At 36.2% G+C, this 18,917-nt stretch overlaps 2 long non-coding RNA genes across 4 annotated transcripts; one reads left to right on the forward strand and one right to left on the reverse strand.

Moving 5' to 3' along the window:
- Positions 1–753: 753 nt before the first annotated feature.
- LOC125775657 (uncharacterized) lies at positions 754–8,126 on the reverse strand. Of its 3 annotated transcripts, XR_007421249.1 has the most exons (4): positions 5,598–8,126; positions 3,693–4,147; positions 3,441–3,553; positions 1,027–3,383 (listed from the first exon to the last, which is right to left on the reverse strand). It is a non-coding gene; the product is annotated as an uncharacterized LOC125775657 (long non-coding RNA). The 3 variants fall into 3 exon arrangements; XR_007421248.1 differs by having other exon boundaries at positions 754–3,383; positions 3,441–3,638; positions 3,693–8,126; XR_007421247.1 differs by having other exon boundaries at positions 2,746–3,383; positions 3,693–8,126.
- Positions 8,127–15,916: 7,790 nt separating this feature from the next.
- LOC125775717 (uncharacterized) lies at positions 15,917–17,598 on the forward strand. Its single transcript, XR_007421324.1, has 3 exons — positions 15,917–17,145; positions 17,205–17,345; positions 17,411–17,598. It is a non-coding gene; the product is annotated as an uncharacterized LOC125775717 (long non-coding RNA).
- Positions 17,599–18,917: the final 1,319 nt, after the last annotated feature.

Here is an 18,917-nt window from a genome sequence, read left to right on the forward strand (position 1 = left end):
TTTCAATGGGAATTGTGATTCTTCAAGAACGATTTCATTTTTTAAACAGCTTAAAGCTTTTCTGTCGTTTCGATCGTGTAGGTCAACGCGTTTTCGCTGTGAATCGTTGCAGCGTTTTGTAAGATGTAAATTTTGAATTTTGCTGTGATAGGGCATACTTTTGCGATATGTTTTCGTGATCATTCGTGGCGTAGTGTGTGTTTGGTTTGAATGATCCAACATTAAACTCAAAAAAAGAATCTTTAAATTTATACCGTGGAGGAAAAACAAAGATCTTTTTTGATTGAGAATATTTTCATTCTGATTTTATTTTGATATTTTCATTGCTTATACGAGTATACTGTTTCAGAAAACTATCTTAAATAACTAAATATATGTGTTTGTGTGTATGTTTGTATGTATTGCAGCATTTTGTTTATGCTGCTTGATATGGGGTTGTTCCCAAGTGTACAATTCAATACATGTGTGTGTGTTTAATGTTATTTTATGTGGGCTTCGAAACTATAAATATATGATTTGTATTTACCCATTCAGTTTACAATTCCTATACGCATTTTTATTATTAATGTATGCACATTGCATATAAATGTTTATGTACCCTGCCAGCCGAGAGCGGTTAAAAAACTAGTGAAACAGTAGGTTGGCAAACCCTCAAAGGTAATGAAAAGTGGTTAGCTTGCCATAGGCCGTATGAAGATTCTAACCACTTTTCCCCTCACACGGACGTATACATGTGATCATACATCTCTGTTGCGCTTATTCTGCAGTGTCATATAAAAAAGTATATCTGACCTGCTCTAATATCCGCAATCGAGAGCTGATGCAAGGTTGCAATTTCCCTTTCCTAATTAAAAATATTTTTAAAATGCTAAATATTTTAATTTATTTTTATTTTTCCTTACTAATAAAAAATTAACAATTTTTACAGAATTGCAAATATGTACATATCTTCTTCCTAATTGGCGTAGACACCGCTTACGCGATTATAGCCGAGTTAACGACAGCGCGCTGGTCGTTTCTTCTTTTCGCTACGTGGCGCCAATTGGTTAATTCAAGCGAAGCCAGGTCCTTCTCCACTTGCTCCTTCCAACGGAGTGGAAGTCTTCCTCCTCCTGAACTATATCAATATCATCGGCACTCGCCAGCAGCTTGGCAGTCTTATAAAAGATTGTACCTTCTCGGTTTAGTTCAGCAGCTCGAATTATTTTCTACAGAAGAAGGTTGAAGAAGTCCCACAAAAGAGAATCACCTTGTCTGAACCCTCATTTGGTATCGAACGGCTTGGAGAGGTCCTTAGTTTTGCGGGTATACCAAATTCAGATATCGCGGCATAAAGGCTCCTTTTCGTGCTGCGAAAAGCAGGTTTGAAATCGACGAGGAGGTGGTGTATGCCGATTTTCTTCTCACGGCTCTTTTCCACGATTTGCGGCATGGTTAATCTCTGTTCCGTTGTTGATTTTCCAGGTCTAAAGTCATACTGATAAGGTCGAATCAGCTTGTTGCCGGTGGCCTTTAATTCTTCACAATACCCTCGATAGACGCTTATCCCACAGTAGTTGGCGCAGATTGTGGGGTCTCCATTTTTGCTTTCGTCCGACCATATTTTACAAAGAAGCTATTGCATGCCCCTTATCAATTCTTCGCCACTGTGTTTGAATAGCTCGGCCGGAAATCCATCGGCCCCCGCCGCCTTGTTATTCTTCAGACGGGTGATTGCTATTCGAACTTAAAGAGGAATACACATAATTAAAAATATATACTGTAATATTGAGATTTTTGACGTTTATCCATCTTTACCAAAACTTTAAAATTAGCTTAAACATAAAGCGTAAATATGAACGGGGTAGGATAAGTAGAGCAGTAGAAATAGAAAACAAGCGTTAGAAAAAACGGCGTAGAATAAGGGGAGTATACATTTTGATCCTCTACCAAATATGGAACCACCCAGTTATTGTCCATGGACGCGGTTTCTGCTGTTCCTTCCTGGGGCTCTCTACGCGCCTACAATGGGAAACCATTTTTGTTCATTTGCGTATCTTTCAAGAGAGCGCGGCTGGGGTACATGTAATCGTAATTGATAAGTCCAGTCCAGTGCGTCTTGAATAACGGGAACTGTTTAAGAACGATGGCGGGAGTACCGTCATGTGACCCAAGTCACTGGGGTTGACGTTGCATTTTTCGGTAATGGCTTCTTGGAGGTGTACGTAGCTCCAAGGATGCAGCTTACTCTGATTTATAGCAATGTAGCGCATATGCTCGCTCTCCCTCATATCCTCCAACCCTCAAGTCACTGGGGTTGACGTTGCATTTTTCGGTAAAGGCTTCTTGGAGGTGTACGTAGCTCCAAGGACGCAGCTTACTCTGATTTATAGCAATGTAGCGCATATGCTCGCTCTCCCTCTTTACAAACATATCCTCTAAGAAATGAAATATTACTGTCCCTGAGCGTAGCAACAAGTTAAAATTGTTTTCACGGACCATATTGAATGAGTAAAAGTCTATCCAGCTTATTCTTTTTATTTGCGTTGGTTTGAGGGATATTAAAGTGTTATTTATGGAATCAGTCTCATTACTTAATTGTCATACCTCGTAGAAGTTGAAGAAGTCGATGCTAGTTATATTGAAACCAAAGGAAATGCGAAAGAAACCAATATTGCTAAACTTTTAAGGGATCAAATAAAAAACAGTATGATTACTCTAAAAACATATAACACTATTTAATAAAGTAAACTTTTCAATTTTTCACATTTTCACATTTATTTGATTAAAATTCACATTAATGATATAAAGCTTTAGTCTATTGCACATGTGTATATAGTACATACATATCTATATATGTAAGTATTATATATGTAATAAAAAGTAAAAACTATCACATCAACACAAAATACGTCTTCAAATCAAAACAATTCATTTAAATTATTAATATAATAAATAAATAATTATCAGTAAGTACATATTAAAAAATAAGTAACAGACTTCAATGTCAATAACTAAAATACAACATTTTTATTGGTCGGGCCGTTAAAATTTTAGTTTTGTTTTGTTCAAATCAATCCCTTTTTGTGTTCGAATTTTTCAACAGCCAATTTATATTTTCTTTTACCGATTTTATGTTTTTTTCATACATTTTGAAATCACCTTTAGGTTTTCATTATTCGTCGGTTGTGATGTCTGACCCACTTGGTTGAGTTAACTGTGATGCACCAAATTCTGAGGTGCCGCTTATTCCACTGACGGATATTTCCATTGCCAGAAGCTCACTAACCTGCTCCCCCAACGATGTTACGGAGCAATGTCTGTGGACCACTACCAGATCCAGAGATACTTAGTTTGTTCCGCCGCATTTTTGCTTTCAAATGGGTTTTATAATCCGACCAAACCTTTAAATAATTAAGTAATATGTGCTTCAAAAATCATTTATAATTTATCTTTTTTACCTTTTTCCATTTTAAAACATCGAGCGATGGTGGCCCCGCAGCATTAAGATCACATACCAACTCTTTCCATAAATTATTTGCAGCATTTTTCGCGTCCACAGTTTTCAGTTGTCCTTTGGAAAGTTCAGAATGTGTTTCCATATAATTAATTAAAATTTCGAATTGTGTTGGGTTTGTTTGCTTATTTTTAGAATGTTCCTTGTTAAATAATTTTTTTTTAATTAAAACTACAAATATGCCTTATAAACTTACATTTTTTGTCCGTTGCGCTTGCCAGTTTGATATCGAATCAAAAATTCGTTAAACTCACAGATTTGACACTCGTTTACTGCTTCCAATGCGAAGGGGTAAAAATAAATGCGCAAAACGCAATTTCCAATGCGCTTGTCGCCTTGCAGAGTTGCTTTTTTTCATTAACGAGCGTTTTCACTTGTGCAACGCCTTACAAAGTAACCCCCCAGGGCACCAATTTTCAGATTTTCGCTAATTTGTTAGGTTTTCTTTAAAAATTGTCGGGTAAGCTGGTCGGATATTGTTCATTTTTATGAAACCGACTCTAAGTCGAGTTATCTGTGTGCGCATAAATTAACCGTTGCTCATATTTATCCAAATACCTTCCAAAAAATGAAGGTTAAATTAGCGTTTCAAGTATTGAGTAATACGGTCGCTTCTGGTATATTGTCCCTATATAGCTCGGGAGCCTTAAGCTGGAATAGTATGAGCTTAATTAATACCGCGGAATTCGTTTCGTTTTTTAATAAATTATTTGATATTTCAAATAGCAGTTTCGTTGAGGCTGTTGTACCCACTAAAAAGTGTTGTAGTTTCCCCTGAACAGTTAGAGTTTTTAAATGAGGCAGAAAAAATTCTAAAAACTATTCGGGTCGTAGACGATTTAGAAAGCAACATAACCAAAAATTTTAGTTTTATAAAGCGGTGGATGTTAAATATTAACAGTTTAAGACGATTGTGGCGATTTTTGTGACTCTCAGGTTTTCCGTACATGAAGACGAGACATGTCAGGACAGAAAATTAGAAAATTTTTTTGGGCAGATTCGAAGCAGAGGAGGCACTAGAGTAACGCCTTATATGTTCTCTGGTTTGTTTAGGAAACCGTGGGGCTTACGTTACGTAAACGTCATAACAAAAGGAAACTGTGAGCTTCGTTTAGAAACTGATGCTACAGTAATTTCGGAACATAGTAATAATGTTCTGCGTAATGTATGTAAGGATTCACTATTGAATGACCTTTCTTGGCAGGATTTTTAAGGTTTACCACGGCCTGAACACTCCCTCGTTAGATCAATCACATTAGACAGTAGTTTAAAAATTAATTTTTTGAAAGAAAATACGTTTAGCTACTTTGCGGCTATTTTTATTTAAAAATTTTCAAACTGCACACATGTTCCCTGCCTTTACCATATTTAGGAGATGAAATTCCTTCGGACGAATTCATCTTCATGCTTCAAAATCAAATAGACAAATGCAATTTAGTGAAGCCGCCTGATTAAATTGCATTTGTAAAAATTTTGGAAACAAGATTTTTAGAAGAATTCGACAGTAATTGTCATAAAATAGGAATAGGAAATATTCTTCTTAATAAAATGAAAAATGTTAAGCCATTTTTGTGTTGTAATAATTGTGACCCAAAAATAGTTATAGCTCTTTTTATTAGAATTAAAATAAATTTTTAAATAAAGACCTTTCTATCCCTAATTTTAAAAATAAAATTTTGTGTGTCTCACACCTATAGGTTTCAAATTTTTTTTATTTTTTAGTGGTTACAATATGCGAACTTAAACTTACGATAGAATATAAAAAAGTAAAATTTTTTTAAACAGGTAGAATAAAGAGGTTATAAAATTAGAAAGCAATTTTTTTAACGAAAATTAGAATTTGGTATTTAAATGAAGGCATTTGTATATATGTAAATAATTCGTTTAACACTGTGATATTTTTATATATTTTTTACATGAATTGTTATTGTTTTGTTTTTATCCTTATATGTATACATTTATAGTTTTGTTTTTTTCGTTGTATACTAATGAACTGTTGCTGTTTTGTTACTTTATGTAAATAAATTTTTAATGAGTGATATAGGCCTAAAGGGGAACCGAGCACCCAAAACTAACTTTGGTAACGCGCCGTTTTGCATACCTCCTGGATGGTGTGGAAAGTACAGTTGGGCATTTTAATTTACTTGCCCAAAAATTCTTATTTCGTTTGATCTGGCCACTATGGAAAATGTTTTAAAAAACGTTTATTTTGAGGCGCTCTCACACTGGAATAAGATGGGTATCCTATTATCCCTGGTACTAATGCATTCGCCAATTGGTTTGAGTGCTCTTGGAGCTTAGATATATATTTCATTCTGCTGTCCTCTACTTCTTTGTTTACCATTGGAATAGCAAGATCTTTATGGATATTTTCATTATGCATGTACCATAGCGAGCAAATGATTGTTCTAAACGTTTTTGATTGGAACTTTTGTATTATATAGTATCAATATTAATTGCTCAGCTCGTACCCTATAGTTGAATTCCATAAACCCAAATCGGCTTTGGGACCGCATTATTTAAAAGCACTTTGTTGTCTAGGCTAAGTGTAGATTTTTTATTTAAAAGCCAATTTAAATGTGCAGCTCTTATCTGTCGCTCATCAGACATAAAATCTCCCACTTTAACCATAAGTTTTCTATTATTTAAATAAGACTCTAATGTTTTATACAATTCTAAAGGTATAATGTTTTTAATCTTATATAAAAGGCCTTCACACCACAATTGCAATTAGCATTTGTGTGATAATATTATGATATCCTCGAAACTTTTTTAGATTAAGATCTTTTATGATTCTACTAATTTCAAAATGTGAAGTGCTCAAAGTCTAAAGCAACTCGCTCGCTATGTCGGGTAAAATTGACAGCTTAAAGTTGTTCTCTGGGCAATTAGGTATTAACCTTTCCTAGGCACTTCGGGCCCAATTTCCACCCAAGTATAGGCATGTTAGAGTTGACTTAATGAACTTTTGGGCTTTACGAAGGGAATTTCACTTGCTTCAATTTGGCTTAGCTTCTTTATATATGTATTACGGTGTGTCATTCTGAGGCAGCCTTTTTTTTCAACTGAAAAACAGGCTCAAAACTTTCGAAAATGTGTAAAAAAAAGTCACTCAAAAGATGAGCTCTTAATATTAATATTAAGAGGTGCCTATTTCAAATTTTCTGTTTGCCATATAAATTACATGGAAAAAAAATCATTTTTTTTTTGTGGTGTTATTTGTGCGGACTCTCGAGTAGAATCGGGATCGAGTTTACCATCCCTACTGGCAGCCATCGGGGCACATATAAAACCTCCGCACAATAACCACCACAAAAAAAATGATTTTTTTCCATGTAATTTATATGGAAAACAGAAAATTTGAAATAGACACCTCTTAATATTAATATTAAGAGCTCATCTTTTAAGTGACTTTTTTTTACACATTTTCGAAAGTTTTGAGCCTTTTTTCCAGTTGAAAAAAAGGTTGCCTCAGAATGGCACACCCTAATATGTTTGTTTCGGTGTTGAATTTTTCCTTCCGTTTAAGTGCTTTTTTTAATTTACGTTGAGAAGATTTCAATCGAAGCTGAGTGGAAGGGTAGCGAATTATCTGCCATTCTCGTCTTCCACGCCTTTTTTCATTTACAAGCTTTTTTATTTTTTTATTACTGATTTTTCTGTGACCAAGCGGCTTATAGTTTTTGTTTGTTGTTGCTTAGACAACTGCGTTAGGTATTATATCATTGAGTTCTCTTATGCTTTCGTCAATATCTCTTCTTGTATTTAATTTGTACTCAATATACTCAATATTAATAGATTGTTCACATAGCCTTATTAGTAGAGGATAATGATCAGAAAAAAGGTAAGTACATGAATCAACTGTTATGTGCGATTTATCTATATTTTTGATTACAGCAAAATCAATTAATCTGGTATTTTGTTTTGATTACTAAGTCAATATGTCGGCTTACCAGGAGATATTATGTTAACCCTTGTGTTGCCACCCAAAAAAAATCACACTATCTGCCGCCCAGGGTACCCGGGTACCCGTAAGCGAATTCGTGCGTATAAGTGCATTATACGTAAAAATAATTGAGTTGACACCATGGATCAAATGTGTACGAGGTACTCCACCCAACAGCGAACGTGTAGATGGCCGCTGGCTTTCTTTTTTAACATCCTCGACATTGCAGGTGTGCCTGCTTATGTCATCTACTATGAGAATAACAGCATGCTTTGTAAGAAAACAAACAGACGAAGACTTTTCCTTCGACAATTGTGAGAAGAATGATCAATGCCGATGATCGAAGAACGTGTCTCGAATCAGCAAATAATGCGAAACCACTCTACCAAAATCCCAGTCGAAAGTTTCTTTGCGCAGCAGCCTATTCGCAAACGCCGAAAGACACTGAAATCCTGCGTTGAGTGCGATAAGCCCGTATGCGGTCAGCTTTCGGTGAACATTTCTAAATGTTTACATTACAATGAGTAATTTTTCATTTTTCTTAAATTTTTAATTAATTCTTAAAATTTAGTTATTCAAATTTACTTGTTTAAATTATTAGTTATATTTCACTGTGCACAAAGCAGAAAAATCATTAATTTTTTTGTAACTTCATGTCGCAAAATAAAATTATTATTATTATTATATACAGCAATTTTTTATCAAAAAATAGTTAAAGATGAACATAATTTGTTGTAGTTATCATAGATACTTATTTACTCCTTTTAGGTATAAAATAAAATTATAATCATAATGTATTATACAAACTGCGCCGAACTTCTGTCGGGGTACCCAGGTACCCGGGTGGCTGAGACGTGTTTTTATTTTCAAATGTAACATTTCTAAAAAAATAAAACTCATATTTTTCTGTTAGAAAAAAATTTAAACTGTGTATAATGCACAATTCGCTAGATAATCGGTTAAACCTTGGGGATACAAGAGGATTTTAGCCTATCTTTTTTAGAAAAAATATTCAACAAAGTACACTCCGGTGGGTACCCGGGTACCCGGGTGGCAACAAAAGGGTTAAGTTTATTGTGCCTGTACAGATGTTCTTTTGGATTAATTTGTAATGAGTCTCAATACATGTGTTTTGCACTGTAATCTCCACCTGCTGGAAATCTATGACCTAGGGTTCTACAAAACTCTTTAAATTGGGTGTTTGTAATTTTAAATAGAGATAGGCTGTATATAGGCGCTAGGTTTAAGTCCCAGCAGGGATTTTATATAAAAATATTGTTGTAGCTTGTAACTGCGCTGTAACATGAGATTCTAATGCATGGTGGTTATAACGTTTTCTAACCAACACTGCTGATCCACAATGTGCCTTCCATCTGGTTGATTTTTAACATAGAGTCTAAATCCCGGTATAAAGAAATTGTTTTTATTCGTAAGATGACTTTCTGACAATAGTATAACATCCATATTATTTTCATCAAGAAATCTAATAGGTGCCAACTTATGTTGATTAACACCGTTAGCATTCCAAATACAAATGTTCAATACATCAATTTTTTACTTAAAAAAGTTTGCAATATTTGGTTTTGTGATTTTATCATCTCTCGAATCATATTTTGCATTGTAGACATAAATTGTGCCATACATTGGGTAAGGTTGAAAATCATAGTTTCAACGCTTCTACATGGTTGGTTTTGGGCCAATTGCATTTATGCAATGTTGCCTCTCAGCACATTTGCATAGATTTCTTGTATAGTATTAGATTTTAAGATGACCCGGTTTTGAAAATGGGACAGTGATTTTAATATTTTCGTTAGGAGAAATATTTATCATTTGATTATAGTTCGCAATGTTATTTCCTCCAAAATTAATATATTTTTATTTAAATCCTTATTTTTAAGAGCACATTTTGATGAACGATGTAAATCACCACACACCACACAGACATTGCGTAGGTCCTATATGCTTCCGTGTTTCCATATTCTTGGCAGTGTGTGGATTGTACTGGACCATTTCTTTTATGTGATTCCTCAACGGTAATTCTGCCATGGAGCAGATATTTATTGGAGGATGGAGTCATGTGTAGAAGTTCACGCAAGTGAGGAAAGTTCTCTGATCGCCATTCACTTGGGAGTGGCCAGAAACGATTCTTTTGCATATGACTCAAGCAGCTCACGACTTCCGGTCTTTGACCAAGTATTCTCTGGGTAGCCTAAGAACATCCGAGCTAACGTGAGAAGGCGAAACATCCCCTGCATAGGGTTGTGCGCTGTGTTTGGGACCCGCCACGTAAAAAAACACCCCCAATGAAAAGGAACAACAAGCCTCGGATGAGTGACCCCCCTTTTGATGACGACCATGGCAAACGAAATAAGAAATCGGATGTGTTTCATGTTTCTTTAATTGGCAAGAATTTGAAATCAACTCTATTTGGAATATTGGTTGTGGGACTTTACTACTGACTAGAACCACTCTCTTTCAGTGCTTCTTTAATATCTTAAAGTCTACCAAAGTCTCTATACCTTTTATGCCAACAATTAGGCCTTTTGAGCTCTTTAGTTGGTAAGAGTAGTAATTCTTGTTATATCTGACAAGTATTTTACAACATCCATGAAACTTTTTTCAATGAATGTTTCATGTTTTGTTTCATATACGAGTATGTTACCTTTTTTGAAGGTCACTATGTGGAAATTGTTTGTGCCTATTATATTGCTTATAATAGATTGGGGGCGGTTTGTCAAGGTTCGTTGCTCAGTAAGGCAAATCTGTTGCCATTTAGAATTTCTGTCTTTTTATCGTGCACGGCTGAAATTGCTGGGTATTGATCGCTGATTTCATTGGACTAGATTTCCTTTTTAAGTTTACGTAGCGATCAATACCAGTCTGATCAGATAACCCTTTTTTGCATGGTACATTCTGACTTTGCATTTTGTTTTCTTTCGCTGACCGAGTGCTTGCCGCTTAATTGCTATTTTCCGCTGACTGCGTCCTTTGCTTCGTTTCAATTCCAGCTGATCGCTGCCATGACTGAGCTGAAGCTGAAGTAGGCATTTAAGGAATGGTGAGGCTGCGAAGCACCTATGTTTTATTTGTATACTCTTGCAACCAGTTGTTACAGAGTATTATAGTTTTATTCCCCTAACGGTTGTACGTATCACCCAAAACTAATCGAGATAGATATATATCTACAACCTAACGGTTGTACGTATCACCCAAACCTAATCGAGATAGATATAAGGTTATACATATAAATGATCATTTTTTTATATTCTCATGTGACATTGTGAAAATGGCGCACTTTTAAATTCCACTTGATTCGTTCAGTTTCCAGTAGACAAATCAAGAAGCTTTGCACGAATAGTGTATTTAAGATGCCCCACTTTATGACCAAAAATTGTCTAAATCCAATAAAAAACTGTTTAAGCCACAACGTACTGAATATTAAGACCTCGGTAGCAATAGTTGAAAGTATAAGGTATACATATTTTCGAACTTCGAGGTGACTTTGTACCGCATATATTAGCCAATATGTGAGTTCCTCTTCTCTTTTGGCGTGGACACCGCTTACGCGATTACAGCCGAGTGAGCAACATCGCGCCAGTGGTTTCTTCTTTTCGCTAAGTGGTGCCAATTGGATATTCAAGGGAGGCCAGGTCCTTCTCTACCTGATCTTTCCATTAGAGTGAAGGGGTTCCTCTTCCTCCGCTTTTCCCTGCGGCTACTGCGCCGAATAATTTCAGAGCTGGAGTGTTTTGGTTCATTCGGACAACATGACCCAGCCAGCGTAGCCGCTATCTCTTAATTCACTGAACTACATATGTCAATGTCGAATGCGATATTCGCCGTGACCAACCATAAATCTTTCGCAGCACTTTGCTCTCGAAAACTCGCGGCGTCGACTCATCAGTTCTTGGCTGACATTGTTGTTGGTGTTTATACTGGTTCCTAAATAGCCGAAATTATCTACACCTTTAAAGTTATGACTGTCAACAGTGACGTGAGAGCCAAGTCGCGAATTCGATGACTGTTTGTTTGATAACAGAAGGTATTTCGTCATGCCCTCATTCACTGCCAGACCCATTTGCTTTGCTTCCCTGTTCAGTCTGGAAAAAGCAGAACTAAAGGCGCCACCGCGGCCGTTGATATTTATATCATCGGCATACGCCAGCAGTTGTACACTCTTATAAAAGATTGTACCTGCTCGATTAAGATCTGCAGCTCGAATTATTTTCTCAAAAAGCAGAGTGAAGAAGTTGCACGATAGAGAGTCGCCTTGTTTGAAACCTGGTTTGGTATCGAACGGCTTGGAGAGGTCCTTCCCGAAGCTTACGGAGCTTTTACTCTAGCTCAACGTCATTTTACACAGCCGTATTAGTTTTGCGGGGATACCAAATTCAGACTTCGCGGCATAAAGCAACTCCTTTTCGTGCTGTCGAAAGCAGCTTTAAAATCGACGAAGAGGAGGTGTATGTTGTTCACACAATACACTCTATAGAACCTTATACGAGATGTTGTGGTCGATCGTAACGTTGCGAGATAGGCAGCCTGTTTTCTCTCCTCTGCGACACGGCACTCCTCGTCGTACCAGCTGTTCTTTTGCACTTTCCGAAAACCAATGGTTTCGGTTGCAGCTGTACGTAAGGAGTTTGAAATGCCGTCCCACAGTTCCCTTATACCGAGTTGTTGACGAGTGCTCTTAGAGAGCAGGAGTGCAAGCCGAGTAGAAAATCGTTCGGTTGTCTGTTGTGATTGCAGCTTCTCGACGTCGCTTGTTGACGTGCGCTTTTTCTTGCACAGAGGCGGGTGTGTATCTTGGCTGCAATAAGGTAGTGGTCCGAGTCGACATTAGGACCTCGGAGCGCACGCACATCTAAAACACTGGAGATGTGTCCTCCGATAACAACATGATCGATCTGGTTTGTGGTTTTTCGATCCGAGAGGTGGCTTGATGAATTTTCTTATGCTGAAATCTAGTACTACAGATAACCATATTTCAAGCCGCGGCGAAGTCGATCAGCCTCAACCCGTTTGGGGATGTTTCATCGTGGAGGCTGAATTTACCGATCGTAGTGCCAAATATACCTTCTTTGCCCATCCTGGCGTTAAAGTCGCCAAGCACGATTTTTACATCGTGGCGGGGGCATCTCACATAAGTGCGCTACAAGCACTCATAAAAGGCATCTTTGGTCACATCGTCCTTCTCTTCCGTCGGGGCGTGGGCGCAAATCAGCGATATGTTGAAGAACCTCGCTTTGATGCGGATTGTGGCTAGACGTTCATTCACCGCAGTGAATGATAGTACTTGGCGACGGAGTCTCTCTCCCACCACGAATCCCACACCAAACCTGCGCTCATTTATATGGCCACTGTAGTAAATGTCACAAGGACCTACTCGTCCCTGTCCTTGTCCCGTCCATCGCATTTTTTGGTCGGCGGTGATGTCAGCCTTTGTTTTCACGAGGACATCAACCAGCTGGGCAGTGGCGCCTTCCCAGTTAAGGTACCGGACATTCCAGGTGCATGCCCTCAAATCATAGTCCTTAATTATTTTGCCATGGTCGTCATCAATAGGGGGTCTCTCATCTGAGGCTGTTTACGCTTTTTCATTGGGGGTGTTTTTTTACGTGGCGGGTCCCAAACCCAGCGCACAACCCTGCGGAAGGGATGTTTCGCCTTCTCACTTTAGCTCGCCTACAAACGGATGTTCTTAGGCTACCTAGAGGATACTCGGTCAAAGACTGGAAGTCGTGAGCTGCTTGAGTCATATGTAAAAAAATCATTTCTGGCCACTACCAAGTGAATGGCCGTCAGAGAACTTTCCTCACTTGCGTGAACTTCTACACATGACTCCGTCCTTCACCCTAAATAACAGCATTGAAAAAATTTAGCAATACAGCAACAGAATGCCTTGAAAAAGGAAGCATTAAGAGTGTCAGTAATCCTCAAGAACTAGATTCAGAGGTAACTCCGCTAACGTTTCTGAAAATGAGAAAGTCTTGAAAATATATACAAAGCTAGCATTCAAATATCCTATATCCCAAGAAGTTGGAAAAGAATAAAAGTGGTGTTCTTTCCAAAACCAGACAAAAGAGCACACAATAATGCCAAGACCTAGACCTATAAGCCTCACCTCCTTTATGCTGAAGGTACTATAAAGGCTAATGGACTTACATTGTACTTATATGTCATATAATGGCGGACAAAATATCGAAGTCCCAACATGCGTACATAAAGGGCCGATCAACCGAAACTTCCCTTCACGAGGTGATAAGTGTTATTGGAAAATCACTACACTACAAACAATACACCATGGCTGCATTTGTAGACATAGATGGCGCCTTCAATAATATAGAAGTAAATGTTATAATTAATTCTCTGACTCATGGTGGCATAGATGACACTGTGTGCAGACAAGTTATGTGAGTAGTGGGACGCCTCAAGGAGGGGTCCTCTCCCCGCTTCTATGGGTTGCCACGGTGGTTCCTCCCATACGACAAAAATAAAAAAAGTCTATGTTTATATATTGGGCTTGTAGCTAAATAAATAGTTGCATATGCCATCAAATTTATGTATTTTGAGTTTGTTTTGATTATTTCTAACGGAACTTCTTGAGTGAAAGCAACATATGTACGGCCTTGCACAGAAGTAAATAGTTGACAAAAATAAAAACGAAAGCAACGTGTACATTCAACTGCAAAAGTTTAATCTAAGAAAGTGTCTTAATAAAAATACTGAAAATGGAAATTAAAGCAGATGGTAATAGTATTATTTTTCAGTAATAACAAGTTTTTAAATTGTGCTGTTGTTTTTAGAATAACAAATTTTAATGAAGTGTCTTTTTGATTCAGTTTTGTTGTTCTTTGTTAAATGCATTTGGAGATTTAGTGACTTTGTCAACCGAATGCAGTGACCGGATTAGTGTGTAAATGTTGATAAAAGTATATAGTTTAAAATAATATTAAGTTCATGTGCAGGGATTTGCAGGTTTCTAAATAAAGTTCATTAAACTAACCTAACTTTTTAGTTTCAAAGTGTATTTTGTACATCAAATGTGCGTATTATAGCATTGGTTTTTGCAAGTAATGTCAATAAACAAATGTAGAATTAGTTGTTGTTGTCTCACTCTCTCTCTCTGAGATTAAAATAAACGCGGACAAATTTAAGCAATTCGCATTTGAAACTGCTAAAGGGCTTGTAGAGAAGTACCCTTGGTTCTATCTTCCACTTTCAGCTCACAAGATCCTAGTGCATGGTTCCGAAGTCATCGAAAGTGCAATAATATCCATTGGAGAACTATCAGAGGAAGCTGCGGAAGCCAAAAACAAGGATATTAAGAGGTATAGGCTTCAACATACGAGGAAAACTTCTCGAATTGCAACAAATACGGATTTACTTAATATGTTATTGTTGAGCTCAGATCTATTTATTACAGGTCAACGAAAATTGCCATGCAAAAAGAAAAGCGCATTATTAAAATCTACAATAGAATTGTTGGAAGACTAATTACGTAAAGGAATTTTTTATTGAGGTTTACAACGTCCTTATTTTTCTTCCAAATTAATACAAATTTTATTTGAACTGTAAAAAATAAATTGTTTAATTTTATAAAATTAAAAGCCACATATGTTTTCTTTTCTATTTTTTAATAATAAATCCGGGAATTGGAACAAAATTTATCACATGCTCAGGTATTTTAACGTGAGAATTATATATGTATGTAGAATATGAAAAGTGGGCGTTATACAATTGCGATTTTTTCAGAATATCGTACTTGCATGAACAGAAATATGCTGTGTATATTGCAGGTCAGTATCTCTATTCTAACTATTTTTGTCGCTATCCTCCATACAAATGGAACCACTGTGGGTTGTAGCGCTGAACGAAATATTACTCCAATTAAACGGTGGAGGAGTGAAAGTATAGTATTGTAGGTACGAGGTATGTTTCTTTCAACAGTCAGTGAGATTATGGAAAGAGCACTACGAAGGTTAATCCTATGGGCTAAGAACAATGGACTAGGAGTTAACCCAAATAAAACAGATTTGATGCTATTCACAAGCAAAACAAAAATCCCTCAGTTTCAACTTCCGGTACTAAACGGTACGATCTCTCTCTCTCTATACCCCACAGCTAAATAAATGGGGTGGAGATTGACACCAAACTGTGGAAAATAAATAGAGAAAAAAGAATAAATAAAGCATATATGGCCCACTATACTTGCAAGAGAATCGTCAGCAAGAATTGGGGCCTCAAACTTTGTATGTATAATCATGTAGATGTATGTATACGGCTGTCATAAGACCTATGTATACCAGTGAATACTCAGCTTATGATTACACTCTCATATTCATGAATCACCCCCAATGTTCACTCATACTTGCTCTCACTAAAAATATATTCTCACAATCACATGGCTTGCTTGTGTAATAACGAGTGTGAATATGTCTCACCATCACTTATCGCTCACACTTGGCTTGGCTTGCTTCTCTGTATACAATTGTTTGAGCTATTCGTTGCATACCATTAGATGAGTTGAAAGGCTCATGAATACATTCACTAAGAAGTGGCTCACTGTTTATTCATGAATACATTCACAAATTCCGTGCCTATTCACAATGTATTTAATACCTACGCGGAGGGGTTTTAAAAGGAACGAAACCCTTGATTCTTGTGACTTCGCAAAAACTACAAAACTGAAACTTTTTTGTTTCTTATCCTTTTATTCAGTTTTCTTTTAAAATATCACAATAAATCTCATTAAAACATAGTAAAATTACTAAGAGATACTATATATATATACAAGAAATGTGGGTGGGTTTTGTGTCAATATGTTTTGTCCTTCCTTCAATTTTTCGATTAAAAACGATATGCGAGCAGTTCAAACAGACGTTCCAGCAATAGTCAGATTTAAACTTAACATATCAACATATATCGACAGTATATGGCTTGCTAATTTAAGCATTTACCACAAAGTAGCACTATTTTTATATCCTCCAGCAAAAGCTATGAGAGATGTCGATATTGAAGCAGTGAAGCATTTCTGCATTGAGGAGATATCAGGCAATATTGAGTTTTACACGTTCGAACACAATGAGACCCCACAAATTCCATCTTCACCAATTACTTCAACATCAAATACGTCTTCACCTGCAAATGACCTGAACTTCTTTTTTCCAAATATTTCAAACATGGGCTGCGCGCCCACGTATCGAAGATGAGATAGATCGATATTTTACAGAAAGAGTACAATGTAAAATGACTTTGACGCAATTCAATGGTGGAAGCAACATAAAAGGCTGTCTTCGTAAATGCATATTGCAAAGCATTAACCACGAATTAATGCGCAACTAATGCAAAACCTAAATGTATGGCATTACTGTTTTACAAACCTATACAATAAATATTACAGATGTTTATGAACGCAGCTATTCAAAGCATCAGTTTGAGAACTGTCAAAGCTTTAATAATGAGCGCAATCTTAAAAAATTTGTTAATAAACGCAATAGAATTGGCTGAACCAACATCTAGCAATATTAGTAGCACAAAAAAAATGCTGGAAAGATAAATAAGGTTGCGTGTGTTATGCATTCAACATATTAATTATAGGAGAAACATCGTAAAGACAAAAAACTTTTGAATATCTATTTTGATGATGGAGGATTATGTTTTCTACTCCCATTTTCGAATGAGGCGCTATAATTTTAAGGTATGTAACTATTTAAGGTAATTTATTTACAATGAATTGCAATTGTTTAGGTTTTTCAGAAACTGGCCACCATGATCAAGCCCTTTTGGAAATTGCGCACCAAAGGTCGCGTAAGCATTCCACTCTATAAGGCCTTATATGTAACTATTTGGAAAGTCAGCAACAACACGTCATTCCGTGATATCAGCGATCGATTTGGGGTGGCTATTGGTACTGCATATAAAGTGTTCATATTGATAATTAATCTTATTTGTCGTTTGAAAAGCGAGGAAATTAAGTTTCCAAATACGCCTGATGAACAAAGGAAAACAAGCTAGAAATTTTTAGCAAGTCGCCGCAATCCGTTCCCATGTGTTCTGGGTTGCATTGATGGTACCCACGCTCAGATATCCCAACCTCTTAGAGATGCGGTCAGTTTCTATAATCGTAAAGGAACCTACTCCACATTATACAAGTAATTACATTAACTGCTTAATTTTTTAATATAAATATAATAAAGTTATAATTAATATATTACAGACTATTGCTGACAGTGAAATGAAATTTACTGAACATGTCAGCAATAGTCTGTAATATATTAATTATAACTTTATTATATTTATACAAAAAATTAAAAGATCAATAGCAAATAGAGTTGTTGTTATACCTCACAACTATCATCTGCCTGGAGATGGTGCGTATCCTTTCGAGATGAATTTAATGGTGCCCTATCGAAACAATGGCTTTTTAACCACACAACAATCGAAGTTTAATGCAGTTTTGAGTTCACCTCGTATTTTAAAAAAGAAGTTCAGAATTTTAAAATTTATTGAAGTGCAGCGCCCGCACCTTCCGAAAATTATTGCAATGGCATGTATTATACTTCATAACATAATTATTATGAACGAAGGAACTGACAACGAAATCGATGAAGACCTACAGGATGATAACGAAAATAATAATACACAAGACATCAGTCAGGACAGAGAAGAGAAGCTAAATCTAAAAGAGATGCTTTTGCCACACTTTTTTCTGCGTAAATTTATAAAACAAATGCCTTCGTAATATTCATGCCTAAACTTGAAAGTCTTTAAAAGTGAATACCAAAAAGATTACTAGAAATTCTAGTTGAATTTTTCTACTCTTTCTAAACCGTTTTAAGTTCTATCTATATTTTTTACAATTAGTTAGACTTATAAAGAATTAGCAAATATTAAATAAACAAAAGAAAAACAGTCAATGCTTTTTAAAATCTCGCATACATTTTTTCCAATAGTATAAAAAAATAAAAAAAAAAAATAAAATAAGTTTTATGCTAAAAATTCAATACTTATAATGCTCATACATTTAAATTGTTCAGAACACCCTTGTTGATACCCTATATAAACATTTCATTTTTCTGCCATTCTTTCGAATAAGAGGCGAATCTGCTTTACCTCTTCCAGCTTCTCAGCCATTTTCAGTTCGCTGTCGTACTGTCGTGTCGTGTCGTAAACATTGTAATCAGCATATGATGCGCATGAAAAAGAGTTGCCATTAGCAAATGAACACACTGCATTGTCAGAATATAAAGCAGTGTTGTAAATGAACATTATGCTTTCTCATTATGCTTTGCAATATGCATTTACGAAGTCAGCCAAACTAACTTTCCACGTATATCAAAACTTGCACTTAAAATATTAACTATACCTGCAAGTAGTGCGGCGTCTGAACGTGTATTTTCCTTAACAGGCAACTTAATAACTGAAAAAAGAAATCGACTTGCACCCAAAACCGTAGATAAAATAATATTC

Source organism: Bactrocera dorsalis, chromosome 1, assembly GCF_023373825.1.
Source record: "Bactrocera dorsalis isolate Fly_Bdor chromosome 1, ASM2337382v1, whole genome shotgun sequence".
Classification (NCBI taxonomy): Eukaryota; Metazoa; Arthropoda; class Insecta; order Diptera; family Tephritidae; genus Bactrocera; species Bactrocera dorsalis.